Source organism: Lissotriton helveticus, chromosome 1_1, assembly GCF_964261635.1.
Source record: "Lissotriton helveticus chromosome 1_1, aLisHel1.1, whole genome shotgun sequence".
NCBI classification, from domain to species: Eukaryota; Metazoa; Chordata; class Amphibia; order Caudata; family Salamandridae; genus Lissotriton; species Lissotriton helveticus.
The window spans coordinates 275,047,593-275,061,174 of NC_136057.1; positions in this window are offsets into that span (position 1 = coordinate 275,047,593).

Here is a 13,582-nt window from a genome sequence, read left to right on the forward strand (position 1 = left end):
CCTAAGTGTGGCAGGGTATACTCAGACGTGAGTCCCTTGTTCACTTGGCCACTGAATTCAAGATAGCCTGGCTGATGAGGATTATGAATCCGAAACCGGTCCCAGGATGCTTGTTTCCGGTCCAGGGAAGACATGGCTTGGCAGTTCGGGCTGGACTGTTCCCATAAGGCACAGGGTCAGACTGATTTGCATATAGCCATGTCTGAACTGGGGTGGCTGAGTGAACTAAAGAATGGTGATGGATTAAACCCAGATCAGTTGACTGGGGGTGAGTGTTTGATTTGTTCAAACGCTCCGTCAATCATCCCCTTTTGTATCGCTTTGTTCGCCCTAAGTGTGGCAGGGTATACTCAGACGTGAGTCCCTTGTTCACTTGGCCACTGAATTCAAGATAGCCTGGCTGATTAGGATTATGAATCCGAAACCGGTCCCAGGATGCTTGTTTCCGGTCCAGGGAAGACATGGCTTGGCAGTTCGGGCTGGACTGTTCCCATAAGGCACAGGGTCAGACTGATTTGCATATAGCCATGTCTGAACTGGGGTGGCTGAGTGAACTAAAGAATGGTGATGGATTAAACCCAGATCAGTTGACTGGGGGTGAGTGTTTGATTTGTTCAAACGCTCCGTCCATCATCCCCTTTTGTATCGCTTTGTTCGCCCTAAGTGTGGCAGGGTATACTCAGACGTGAGTCCCTTGTTCACTTGGCCACTGAATTCAAGATAGCCTGGCTGATGAGGATTATGAATCCGAAACCGGTCCCAGGATGCTTGTTTCCGGTCCAGGGAAGACATGGCTTGGCAGTTCGGGCTGGACTGTTCCCATAAGGCACAGGGTCAGACTGAATTGCATATAGCCATGTCTGAACTGGGGTGGCTGAGTGAACTAAAGAATGGTGATGGATTAAACCCAGATCAGTTGACTGGGGGTAAGTGTTTGATTTGTTCAAACGCTCCGTCCATTTTCCCCTTTTGTTTCGCTTTGTTCGCCCTAAGTGTGGCAGGGTATACTCAGACGTGAGTCCCTTGTTCACTTGGCCACTGAATTCAAGATAGCCTGGCTGATGAGGATTATGAATCCGAAACTGGTCCCAGGATGCTTGTTTCCGGTCCAGGGAAGACATGGCTTGGCAGTTCGGGCTGGACTGTTCCCATAAGGCACAGGGTCAGGCTGATTTGCATATAGCCATGTCTGAACTGGGGAGGCTGAGTGAACTAAAGAATGGTGATGGATTAAACCCAGATCAGTTGACTGGGGGTGAGTGTTTGATTTGTTCAAACGCTCCGTCAATCATCCCCTTTTGTATCGCTTTGTTCGCCCTAAGTGTGGCAGGGTATACTCAGACGTGAGTCCCTTGTTCACTTGGCCACTGAATTCAAGATAGCCTGGCTGATGAGGATTATGAATCCGAAACCGGTCCCAGGATGCTTGTTTCCGGTCCAGGGAAGACATGGCTTGGCAGTTCGGGCTGGACTGTTCCCATAAGGCACAGGGTCAGACTGATTTGCATATAGCCATGTCTGAACTGGGGTGGCTGAGTGAACTAAAGAATGGTGATGGATTAAACCCAGATCAGTTGACTGGGGGTGAGTGTTTGATTTGTTCAAACGCTCCGTCCATCATCCCCTTTTGTATCGCTTTGTTCTCCCTAAGTGTGGCAGGGTATACTCAGACGTGAGTCCCTTGTTCACTTGGCCACTGAATTCAAGATAGCCTGGCTGATGAGGATTATGAATCGGAAACTGGTCCCAGGATGCTTGTTTCCGGTCCAGGGAAGACATGGCTTGGCAGTTCGGGCTGGACTGTTCCCATAAGGCACAGGGTCAGACTGATTTGCATATAGCCATGTCTGAACTCGGGTGGCTGAGTGAACTAAAGAATGGTGATGGATTAAACCCAGATCAGTTGACTGGGGGTGAGTGTTTGATTTGTTCAAACGCTCCGTCCATCATCCCCTTTTGTATCGCTTTGTTCGCCCTAAGTGTGGCAGGGTATACTCAGACGCGAGTCCCTTGTTCACTTGGCCACTGAATTCAAGATAGCCTGGCTGATGAGGATTATGAATCCGAAACCGGTCCCAGGATGCTTGTTTCCGGTCCAGGGAAGACATGGCTTGGCAGTTCGGGCTGGACTGTTCCCATAAGGCACAGGGTCAGACTGATTTGCATATAGCCATGTCTGAACTGGGGTGGCTGAGTGAACTAAAGAATGGTGATGGATTAAACCCAGATCAGTTGACTGGGGGTAAGTGTTTGATTTGTTCAAACGCTCCGTCCATTATCCCCTTTTGTTTCGCTTTGTTCGCCCTAAGTGTGGCAGGGTATACTCAGACGTGAGTCCCTTGTTCACTTGGCCACTGAATTCAAGATAGCCTGGCTGATGAGGATTATGAATCCGAAACCGGTCCCAGGATGCTTGTTTCCGGTCCAGGGAAGACATGGCTTGGCAGTTCGGGCTGGACTGTTCCCATAAGGCACAGGGTCAGGCTGATTTGCATATAGCCATGTCTGAACTGGGGAGGCTGAGTGAACTAAAGAATGGTGATGGATTAAACCCAGATCAGTTGACTGGGGGTGAGTGTTTGATTTGTTCAAACGCTCCGTCAATCATCCCCTTTTGTATCGCTTTGTTCGCCCTAAGTGTGGCAGGGTATACTCAGACGTGAGTCCCTTGTTCACTTGGCCACTGAATTCAAGATAGCCTGGCTGATTAGGATTATGAATCCGAAACCGGTCCCAGGATGCTTGTTTCCGGTCCAGGGAAGACATGGCTTGGCAGTTCGGGCTGGACTGTTCCCATAAGGCACAGGGTCAGACTGATTTGCATATAGCCATGTCTGAACTGGGGTGGCTGAGTGAACTAAAGAATGGTGATGGATTAAACCCAGATCAGTTGACTGGGGGTGAGTGTTTGATTTGTTCAAACGCTCCGTCCATCATCCCCTTTTGTATCGCTTTGTTCGCCCTAAGTGTGGCAGGGTATACTCAGACGTGAGTCCTTTGTTCACTTGGCCACTGAATTCAAGATAGCCTGGCTGATGAGGATTATGAATCTGAAACCGGTCCCAGGATGCTTGTTTCCGGTCCAGGGAAGACATGGCTTGGCAGTTCGGGCTGGACTGTTCCCATAAGACACAGGGTCAGACTGATTTGCATATAGCCATGTCTGAACTGGGGTGGCTGAGTGAATTAAAGAATGGTGATGGATTAAACCCAGATCAGTTAACTGGGGGTGAGTGTTTGATTTGTTCAAACGCTCCGTCCATCATCCCCTTTTGTATCGCTTTGTTCGCCCTAAGTGTGGCAGGGTATACTCAGACGTGAGTCCCTTGTTCACTTGGCCACTGAATTCAAGATAGCCTGGCTGATGAGGATTACGAATCCGAAACCGGTCCCAGGATGCTTGTTTCCGGTCCAGGGAAGACATGGCTTGGCAGTTCGGGCTGGACTGTTCCCATAAGGCACAGGGTCAGACTGATTTGCATATAGCCATGTCTGAACTGGGGTGGCTGAGTGAACTAAAGAATGGTGATGGATTAAACCCAGATCAGTTGACTGGGGGTGAGTGTTTGATTTGTTCAAACGCTCCGTCCATCATCCCCTTTTGTATCGCTTTGTTCGCCCTAAGTGTGGCAGGGTATACTCAGACGTGAGTCCCTTGTTCACTTGGCCACTGAATTCAAGATAGCCTGGCTGATGAGGATTATGAATCCGAAACCGGTCCCAGGATGCTTGTTTCCGGTCCAGGGAAGACATGGCTTGGCAGTTCGGGCTGGACTGTTCCCATAAGGCACAGGGTCAGACTGATTTGCATATAGCCATGTCTGAACTGGGGTGGCTGAGTGAACTAAAGAATGGTGATGGATTAAACCTAGATCAGTTGACTGGGGGTGAGTGTTTGATTTGTTCAAACGCTCCGTCCATCATCCCCTATTGTATCGCTTTGTTCGCCCTAAGTGTGGCAGGGTATTCTCAGACGTGAGTCCCTTGTTCACTTGTCCACTAAATTCAAGATAGCCTGGCTGATGAGGATTATGAATCCGAAACCGGTCCCAGGATGCTTGTTTCCGGTCCAGGGAAGACATGGCTTGGCAGTTCGGCTGGACTGTTCCCATAAGACACAGGGTCAGACTGATTTGCATATAGCCATGTCTGAACTGGGGTGGCTGAGTGAACTAAAGAATGGTGATGGATTAAACCCAGATCAGTTGACTGTGGGTGAGTGTTTGATTTGTTCAAACGCTCCGTCCATCATCCCCTTTTGTATCGCTTTGTTCGCCCTAAGTGTGGCAGGGTATACTCAGACGTGAGTCCCTTGTTCACTTGGCCACTGAATTCAAGATAGCCTGGCTGATGAGGATTATGAATCCGAAACCGGTCCCAGGATGCTTGTTTCCGGTCCAGGGAAGACATGGCTTGGCAGTTCGGGCTGGACTGTTCCCATAAGGCACAGGGTCAGACTGATTTGCATATAGCCATGTCTGAACTGGGGTGGCTGAGTGAACTAAAGAATGGTGATGGATTAAACCCAGATCAGTTGACTGGGGGTGAGTGTTTGATTTGTTCAAACGCTCCGTCCATCATCCCCTTTTGTATCGCTTTGTTCCCCCTAAGTGTGGCAGGGTATACTCAGACGTGAGTCCCTTGTTCACTTGGCCACTGAATTCAAGATAGCCTGGCTGATGAGGATTATGAATCCGAAACCGGTCCCAGGATGCTTGTTTCCGGTCCAGGGAAGACATGGCTTGGCAGTTCGGGCTGGACTGTTCCCATAAGGCACAGGGTCAGGCTGATTTGCATATAGCCATGTCTGAACTGGGGAGGCTGAGTGAACTAAAGAATGGTGATGGATTAAACCCAGATCAGTTGACTGGGGGTGAGTGTTTGATTTGTTCAAACGCTCCGTCAATCATCCCCTTTTGTATCGCTTTGTTCGCCCTAAGTGTGGCAGGGTATACTCAGACGTGAGTCCCTTGTTCACTTGGCCACTGAATTCAAGATAGCCTGGCTGATGAGGATTATGAATCCGAAACCGGTCCCAGGATGCTTGTTTCCGGTCCAGGGAAGACATGGCTTGGCAGTTCGGGCTGGACTGTTCCCATAAGGCACAGGGTCAGACTGATTTGCATATAGCCATGTCTGAACTGGGGTGGCTGAGTGAACTAAAGAATGGTGATGGATTAAACCCAGATCAGTTGACTGGGGGTGAGTGTTTGATTTGTTCAAACGCTCCGTCAATCATCCCCTTTTGTATCGCTTTGTTCGCCCTAAGTGTGGCAGGGTATACTCAGACGTGAGTCCCTTGTTCACTTGGCCACTGAATTCAAGATAGCCTGGCTGATTAGGATTATGAATCCGAAACCGGTCCCAGGATGCTTGTTTCCGGTCCAGGGAAGACATGGCTTGGCAGTTCGGGCTGGACTGTTCCCATAAGGCACAGGGTCAGACTGATTTGCATATAGCCATGTCTGAACTGGGGTGGCTGAGTGAACTAAAGAATGGTGATGGATTAAACCCAGATCAGTTGACTGGGGGTGAGTGTTTGATTTGTTCAAACGCTCCGTCCATCATCCCCTTTTGTATCGCTTTGTTCGCCCTAAGTGTGGCAGGGTATACTCAGACCTGAGTCCCTTGTTCACTTGGCCACTGAATTCAAGATAGCCTGGCTGATGAGGATTATGAATCCGAAACCGGTCCCAGGATGCTTGTTTCCGGTCCAGGGAAGACATGGCTTGGCAGTTCGGGCTGGACTGTTCCTATAAGGCACAGGGTCAGACTGATTTGCATATAGCCATGTCTGAACTGGGGTGGCTGAGTGAACTAAAGAATGGTGATGGATTAAACCCAGATCAGTTGACTGGGGGTGAGTGTTTGATTTGTTCAAACGCTCCGTCCATCATCCCCTTTTGTATCGCTTTGTTCGCCCTAAGTGTGGCAGGGTATACTCAGACGTGAGTCCCTTGTTCACTTGGCCACTGAATTCAAGATAGCCTGGCTGATGAGGATTATGAATCGGAAACTGGTCCCAGGATGCTTGTTTCCGGTCCAGGGAAGACATGGCTTGGCAGTTCGGGCTGGACTGTTCCCATAAGGCACAGGGTCAGACTGATTTGCATATAGCCATGTCTGAACTCGGGTGGCTGAGTGAACTAAAGAATGGTGATGGATTAAACCCAGATCAGTTGACTGGGGGTGAGTGTTTGATTTGTTCAAACGCTCCGTCCATCATCCCCTTTTGTATCGCTTTGTTCGCCCTAAGTGTGGCAGGGTATACTCAGACGCGAGTCCCTTGTTCACTTGGCCACTGATTTCAAGATAGCCTGGCTGATGAGGATTATGAATCCGAAACCAGTCCCAGGATGCTTGTTTCCGGTCCAGGGAAGACATGGCTTGGCAGTTCGGGCTGGACTGTTCCCATAAGGCACAGGGTCAGACTGATTTGCATATAGCCATGTCTGAACTGGGGTGGCTGAGTGAACTAAAGAATGGTGATGGATTAAACCCAGATCAGTTGACTGGGGGTAAGTGTTTGATTTGTTCAAACGCTCCGTCCATTATCCCCTTTTGTTTCGCTTTGTTCGCCCTAAGTGTGGCAGGGTATACTCAGACGTGAGTCCCTTGTTCACTTGGCCACTGAATTCAAGATAGCCTGGCTGATGAGGATTATGAATCCGAAACCGGTCCCAGGATGCTTGTTTCCGGTCCAGGGAAGACATGGCTTGGCAGTTCGGGCTGGACTGTTCCCATAAGGCACAGGGTCAGGCTGATTTGCATATAGCCATGTCTGAACTGGGGAGGCTGAGTGAACTAAAGAATGGTGATGGATTAAACCCAGATCAGTTGACTGGGGGTGAGTGTTTGATTTGTTCAAACGCTCCGTCAATCATCCCCTTTTGTATCGCTTTGTTCGCCCTAAGTGTGGCAGGGTATACTCAGACGTGAGTCCCTTGTTCACTTGGCCACTGAATTCAAGATAGCCTGGCTGATTAGGATTATGAATCCGAAACCGGTCCCAGGATGCTTGTTTCCGGTCCAGGGAAGACATGGCTTGGCAGTTCGGGCTGGACTGTTCCCATAAGGCACAGGGTCAGACTGATTTGCATATAGCCATGTCTGAACTGGGGTGGCTGAGTGAACTAAAGAATGGTGATGGATTAAACCCAGATCAGTTGACTGGGGGTGAGTGTTTGATTTGTTCAAACGCTCCGTCCATCATCCCCTTTTGTATCGCTTTGTTCGCCCTAAGTGTGGCAGGGTATACTCAGACGTGAGTCCCTTGTTCACTTGGCCACTGAATTCAAGATAGCCTGGCTGATGAGGATTATGAATCTGAAACCGGTCCCAGGATGCTTGTTTCCGGTCCAGGGAAGACATGGCTTGGCAGTTCGGGCTGGACTGTTCCCATAAGACACAGGGTCAGACTGATTTGCATATAGCCATGTCTGAACTGGGGTGGCTGAGTGAATTAAAGAATGGTGATGGATTAAACCCAGATCAGTTAACTGGGGGTGAGTGTTTGATTTGTTCAAACGCTCCGTCCATCATCCCCTTTTGTATCGCTTTGTTCGCCCTAAGTGTGGCAGGGTATACTCAGACGTGAGTCCCTTGTTCACTTGGCCACTGAATTCAAGATAGCCTGGCTGATGAGGATTACGAATCCGAAACCGGTCCCAGGATGCTTGTTTCCGGTCCAGGGAAGACATGGCTTGGCAGTTCGGGCTGGACTGTTCCCATAAGGCACAGGGTCAGACTGATTTGCATATAGCCATGTCTGAACTGGGGTGGCTGAGTGAACTAAAGAATGGTGATGGATTAAACCCAGATCAGTTGACTGGGGGTGAGTGTTTGATTTGTTCAAACGCTCCGTCCATCATCCCCTTTTGTATCGCTTTGTTTGCCCTAAGTGTGGCAGGGTATACTCAGACGTGAGTCCCTTGTTCACTTGGCCACTGAATTCAAGATAGCCTGGCTGATGAGGATTATGAATCCGAAACCGGTCCCAGGATGCTTGTTTCCGGTCCAGGGAAGACATGGCTTGGCAGTTCGGGCTGGACTGTTCCCATAAGGCACAGGGTCAGACTGATTTGCATATAGCCATGTCTGAACTGGGGTGGCTGAGTGAACTAAAGAATGGTGATGGATTAAACCTAGATCAGTTGACTGGGGGTGAGTGTTTGATTTGTTCAAACGCTCCGTCCATCATCCCCTATTGTATCGCTTTGTTCGCCCTAAGTGTGGCAGGGTATACTCAGACGTGAGTCCCTTGTTCACTTGTCCACTAAATTCAAGATAGCCTGGCTGATGAGGATTATGAATCCGAAACCGGTCCCAGGATGCTTGTTTCCGGTCCAGGGAAGACATGGCTTGGCAGTTCGGCTGGACTGTTCCCATAAGACACAGGGTCAGACTGATTTGCATATAGCCATGTCTGAACTGGGGTGGCTGAGTGAACTAAAGAATGGTGATGGATTAAACCCAGATCAGTTGACTGTGGGTGAGTGTTTGATTTGTTCAAACGCTCCGTCCATCATCCCCTTTTGTATCGCTTTGTTCGCCCTAAGTGTGGCAGGGTATACTCAGACGTGAGTCCCTTGTTCACTTGGCCACTGAATTCAAGATAGCCTGGCTGATGAGGATTATGAATCCGAAACCCGTCCCAGGATGCTTGTTTCCGGTCCAGGGAAGACATGGCTTGGCAGTTCGGGCTGGACTGTTCCCATAAGGCACAGGGTCAGACTGATTTGCATATAGCCATGTCTGAACTGGGGTGGCTGAGTGAACTAAAGAATGGTGATGGATTAAACCCAGATCAGTTGACTGGGGGTGAGGGTTTGATTTGTTCAAACGCTCCGTCCATCATCCCCTTTTGTATCGCTTTGTTCCCCCTAAGTGTGGCAGGGTATACTCAGACGTGAGTCCCTTGTTCACTTGGCCACTGAATTCAAGATAGCCTGGCTGATGAGGATTATGAATCCGAAACCGGTCCCAGGATGCTTGTTTCCGGTCCAGGGAAGACATGGCTTGGCAGTTCGGGCTGGACTGTTCCCATAAGGCACAGGGTCAGACTGATTTGCATATAGCCATGTCTGAACTGGGGTGGCTGAGTGAACTAAAGAATGGTGATGGATTAAACCCAGATCAGTTGACTGGGGGTGAGTGTTTGATTTGTTCAAACGCTCCGTCCATCATCCCCTTTTGTATCGCTTTGTTCGCCCTAAGTGTGGCAGGGTATACTCAGACGTGAGTCCCTTGTTCACTTGGCCACTGAATTCAAGATAGCCTGGCTGATGAGGATTATGAATCCGAAACCGGTCCCAGGATGCTTGTTTCCGGTCCAGGGAAGACATGGCTTGGCAGTTCTAGCTGGACTGTTCCCATAAGGCACAGGGTCAGACTGATTTGCATATAGCCATGTCTGAACTGGGGTGGCTGAGTGAACTAAAGAATGGTGATGGATTAAACCCAGATCAGTTGACTGGGGGTGAGTGTTTGATTTGTTCAAACGCTCCGTCCATCATCCCCTATTGTATCGCTTTGTTCGCTCTAAGTGTGGCAGGGTATACTCAGACGTGAGTCCCTTGTTCACTTGGCCACTAAATTCAAGATAGCCTGGCTGATGAGGATTATGAATCCGAAACCGGTCCCAGGATGCTTGTTTCCGGTCCAGGGAAGACATGGCTTGGCAGTTCGGCTGGACTGTTCCCATAAGGCACAGGGTCAGACTGATTTGCATATAGCCATGTCTGAACTGGGGTGGCAGAGTGAACTAAAGAATGGTGATGGATTAAACCCAGATCAGTTGACTGGGGGTGAGTGTTTGATTTGTTCAAACGCTCCGTCCATCATCCCCTTTTGTATCGCTTTGTTCACCCTAAGTGTGGCAGGGTATACTCAGACGTGAGTCCCTTGTTCACTTGGCCACTGAATTCAAGATAGCCTGGCTGATGAGGATTATGAATCCGAAACCCGTCCCAGGATGCTTGTTTCCGGTCCGGGGAAGACATGGCTTGGCAGTTCGGGCTGGACTGTTCCCATAAGGCACAGGGTCAGACTGATTTGCATATAGCCATGTCTGAACTGGGGTGGCTGAGTGAACTAAAGAATGGTGATGGATTAAACCCAGATCAGTTGACTGGGGGTGAGTGTTTGATTTGTTCAAACGCTCCGTCCATCATCCCCTTTTGTATCGCTTTGTTCGCCCTAAGTGTGGCAGGGTATACTCAGACGTGAGTCCCTTGTTCACTTGGCCACTGAATTCAAGATAGCCTGGCTGATGAGGATTATGAATCCGAAACCGGTCCCAGGATGCTTGTTTCCGGTCCAGGGAAGACATGGCTTGGCAGTTCGGGCTGGACTGTTCCCATAAGGCACAGGGTCAGACTTATTTGCATATAGCCATGTCTGAACTGGGGTGGCTGAGTGAACTAAAGAATGGTGATGGATTAAACCCAGATCAGTTGACTGGGGGTGAGTGTTTGATTTGTTCAAACGCTCCGTCCATCATCCCCTTTTGTATCGCTTTGTTCGCCCTAAGTGTGGCAGGGTATACTCAGACGTGAGTCCCTTGTTCACTTGGCCACTGAATTCAAGATAGCCTGGCTGATGAGGATTATGAATCCGAAACCGGTCCCAGGATGCTTGTTTCCGGTCCAGGGAAGACATGGCTTGGCAGTTCTAGCTGGACTGTTCCCATAAGGCAAAGGGTCAGACTGATTTGCATATAGCCATGTCTGAACTGGGGTGGCCGAGTGAACTAAAGAATGGTGATGGATTAAACCCAGATCAGTTGACTGGGGGTGAGTGTTTGATTTGTTCAAACGCTCCGTCCATCATCCCCTTTTGTATCGATTTGTTCGCCCTAAGTGTGGCAGGGTATACTCAGACGTGAGTCCCTTGTTCACTTGGCCACTGAATTCAAGATAGCCTGGCTGATGAGGATTATGAATCCGAAACCGGTCCCAGGATGCTTGTTTCCGGTCCAGGGAAGACATGGCTTGGCAGTTCGGGCTGGACTGTTCCCATAAGGCACAGGGTCAGACTGATTTGCATATAGCCATGTCTGAACTGGGGTGGCTGAGTGAACTAAAGAATGGTGATGGATTAAACCCAGATCAGTTGACTGGGGGTGAGTGTTTGATTTGTTCAAACGCTCCGTCCATCATCCCCTTTTGTATCGCTTTGTTCGCCCTAAGTGTGGCAGGGTATACTCAGACGTGAGTCCCTTGTTCACTTGGCCACTGAATTCAAGATAGCCTGGCTGATGAGGATTATGAATCCGAAACCGGTCCCAGGATGCTTGTTTCTGGTCCAGGGAAGACATGGCTTGGCAGTTCGGGCTGGACTGTTCCCATAAGGCACAGGGTCAGACTGATTTGCATATAGCCATGTCTGAACTGGGGTGGCTGAGTGAACTAAAGAATGGTGATGGATTAAACCCAGATCAGTTGACTGGGGGTGAGTGTTTGATTTGTTCAAACGCTCCGTCCATCATCCCCTTTTGTATCGCTTTGTTCGCCCTAAGTGTGGCAGGGTATACTCAGACCTGAGTCCCTTGTTCACTTGGCCACTGAATTCAAGATAGCCTGGCTGATGAGGATTATGAATCCGAAACCGGTCCCAGGATGCTTGTTTCCGGTCCAGGGAAGACATGGCTTGGCAGTTCGGGCTGGACTGTTCCTATAAGGCACAGGGTCAGACTGATTTGCATATAGCCATGTCTGAACTGGGGTGGCTGAGTGAACTAAAGAATGGTGATGGATTAAACCCAGATCAGTTGACTGGGGGTGAGTGTTTGATTTGTTCAAACGCTCCGTCCATCATCCCCTTTTGTATCGCTTTGTTCGCCCTAAGTGTGGCAGGGTATACTCAGACGTGAGTCCCTTGTTCACTTGGCCACTGAATTCAAGATAGCCTGGCTGATGAGGATTATGAATCGGAAACTGGTCCCAGGATGCTTGTTTCCGGTCCAGGGAAGACATGGCTTGGCAGTTCGGGCTGGACTGTTCCCATAAGGCACAGGGTCAGACTGATTTGCATATAGCCATGTCTGAACTCGGGTGGCTGAGTGAACTAAAGAATGGTGATGGATTAAACCCAGATCAGTTGACTGGGGGTGAGTGTTTGATTTGTTCAAACGCTCCGTCCATCATCCCCTTTTGTATCGCTTTGTTCGCCCTAAGTGTGGCAGGGTATACTCAGACGCGAGTCCCTTGTTCACTTGGCCACTGATTTCAAGATAGCCTGGCTGATGAGGATTATGAATCCGAAACCAGTCCCAGGATGCTTGTTTCCGGTCCAGGGAAGACATGGCTTGGCAGTTCGGGCTGGACTGTTCCCATAAGGCACAGGGTCAGACTGATTTGCATATAGCCATGTCTGAACTGGGGTGGCTGAGTGAACTAAAGAATGGTGATGGATTAAACCCAGATCAGTTGACTGGGGGTAAGTGTTTGATTTGTTCAAACGCTCCGTCCATTATCCCCTTTTGTTTCGCTTTGTTCGCCCTAAGTGTGGCAGGGTATACTCAGACGTGAGTCCCTTGTTCACTTGGCCACTGAATTCAAGATAGCCTGGCTGATGAGGATTATGAATCCGAAACCGGTCCCAGGATGCTTGTTTCCGGTCCAGGGAAGACATGGCTTGGCAGTTCGGGCTGGACTGTTCCCATAAGGCACAGGGTCAGGCTGATTTGCATATAGCCATGTCTGAACTGGGGAGGCTGAGTGAACTAAAGAATGGTGATGGATTAAACCCAGATCAGTTGACTGGGGGTGAGTGTTTGATTTGTTCAAACGCTCCGTCAATCATCCCCTTTTGTATCGCTTTGTTCGCCCTAAGTGTGGCAGGGTATACTCAGACGTGAGTCCCTTGTTCACTTGGCCACTGAATTCAAGATAGCCTGGCTGATTAGGATTATGAATCCGAAACCGGTCCCAGGATGCTTGTTTCCGGTCCAGGGAAGACATGGCTTGGCAGTTCGGGCTGGACTGTTCCCATAAGGCACAGGGTCAGACTGATTTGCATATAGCCATGTCTGAACTGGGGTGGCTGAGTGAACTAAAGAATGGTGATGGATTAAACCCAGATCAGTTGACTGGGGGTGAGTGTTTGATTTGTTCAAACGCTCCGTCCATCATCCCCTTTTGTATCGCTTTGTTCGCCCTAAGTGTGGCAGGGTATACTCAGACGTGAGTCCCTTGTTCACTTGGCCACTGAATTCAAGATAGCCTGGCTGATGAGGATTATGAATCTGAAACCGGTCCCAGGATGCTTGTTTCCGGTCCAGGGAAGACATGGCTTGGCAGTTCGGGCTGGACTGTTCCCATAAGACACAGGGTCAGACTGATTTGCATATAGCCATGTCTGAACTGGGGTGGCTGAGTGAATTAAAGAATGGTGATGGATTAAACCCAGATCAGTTAACTGGGGGTGAGTGTTTGATTTGTTCAAACGCTCCGTCCATCATCCCCTTTTGTATCGCTTTGTTCGCCCTAAGTGTGGCAGGGTATACTCAGACGTGAGTCCCTTGTTCACTTGGCCACTGAATTCAAGATAGCCTGGCTGATGAGGATTACGAATCCGAAAC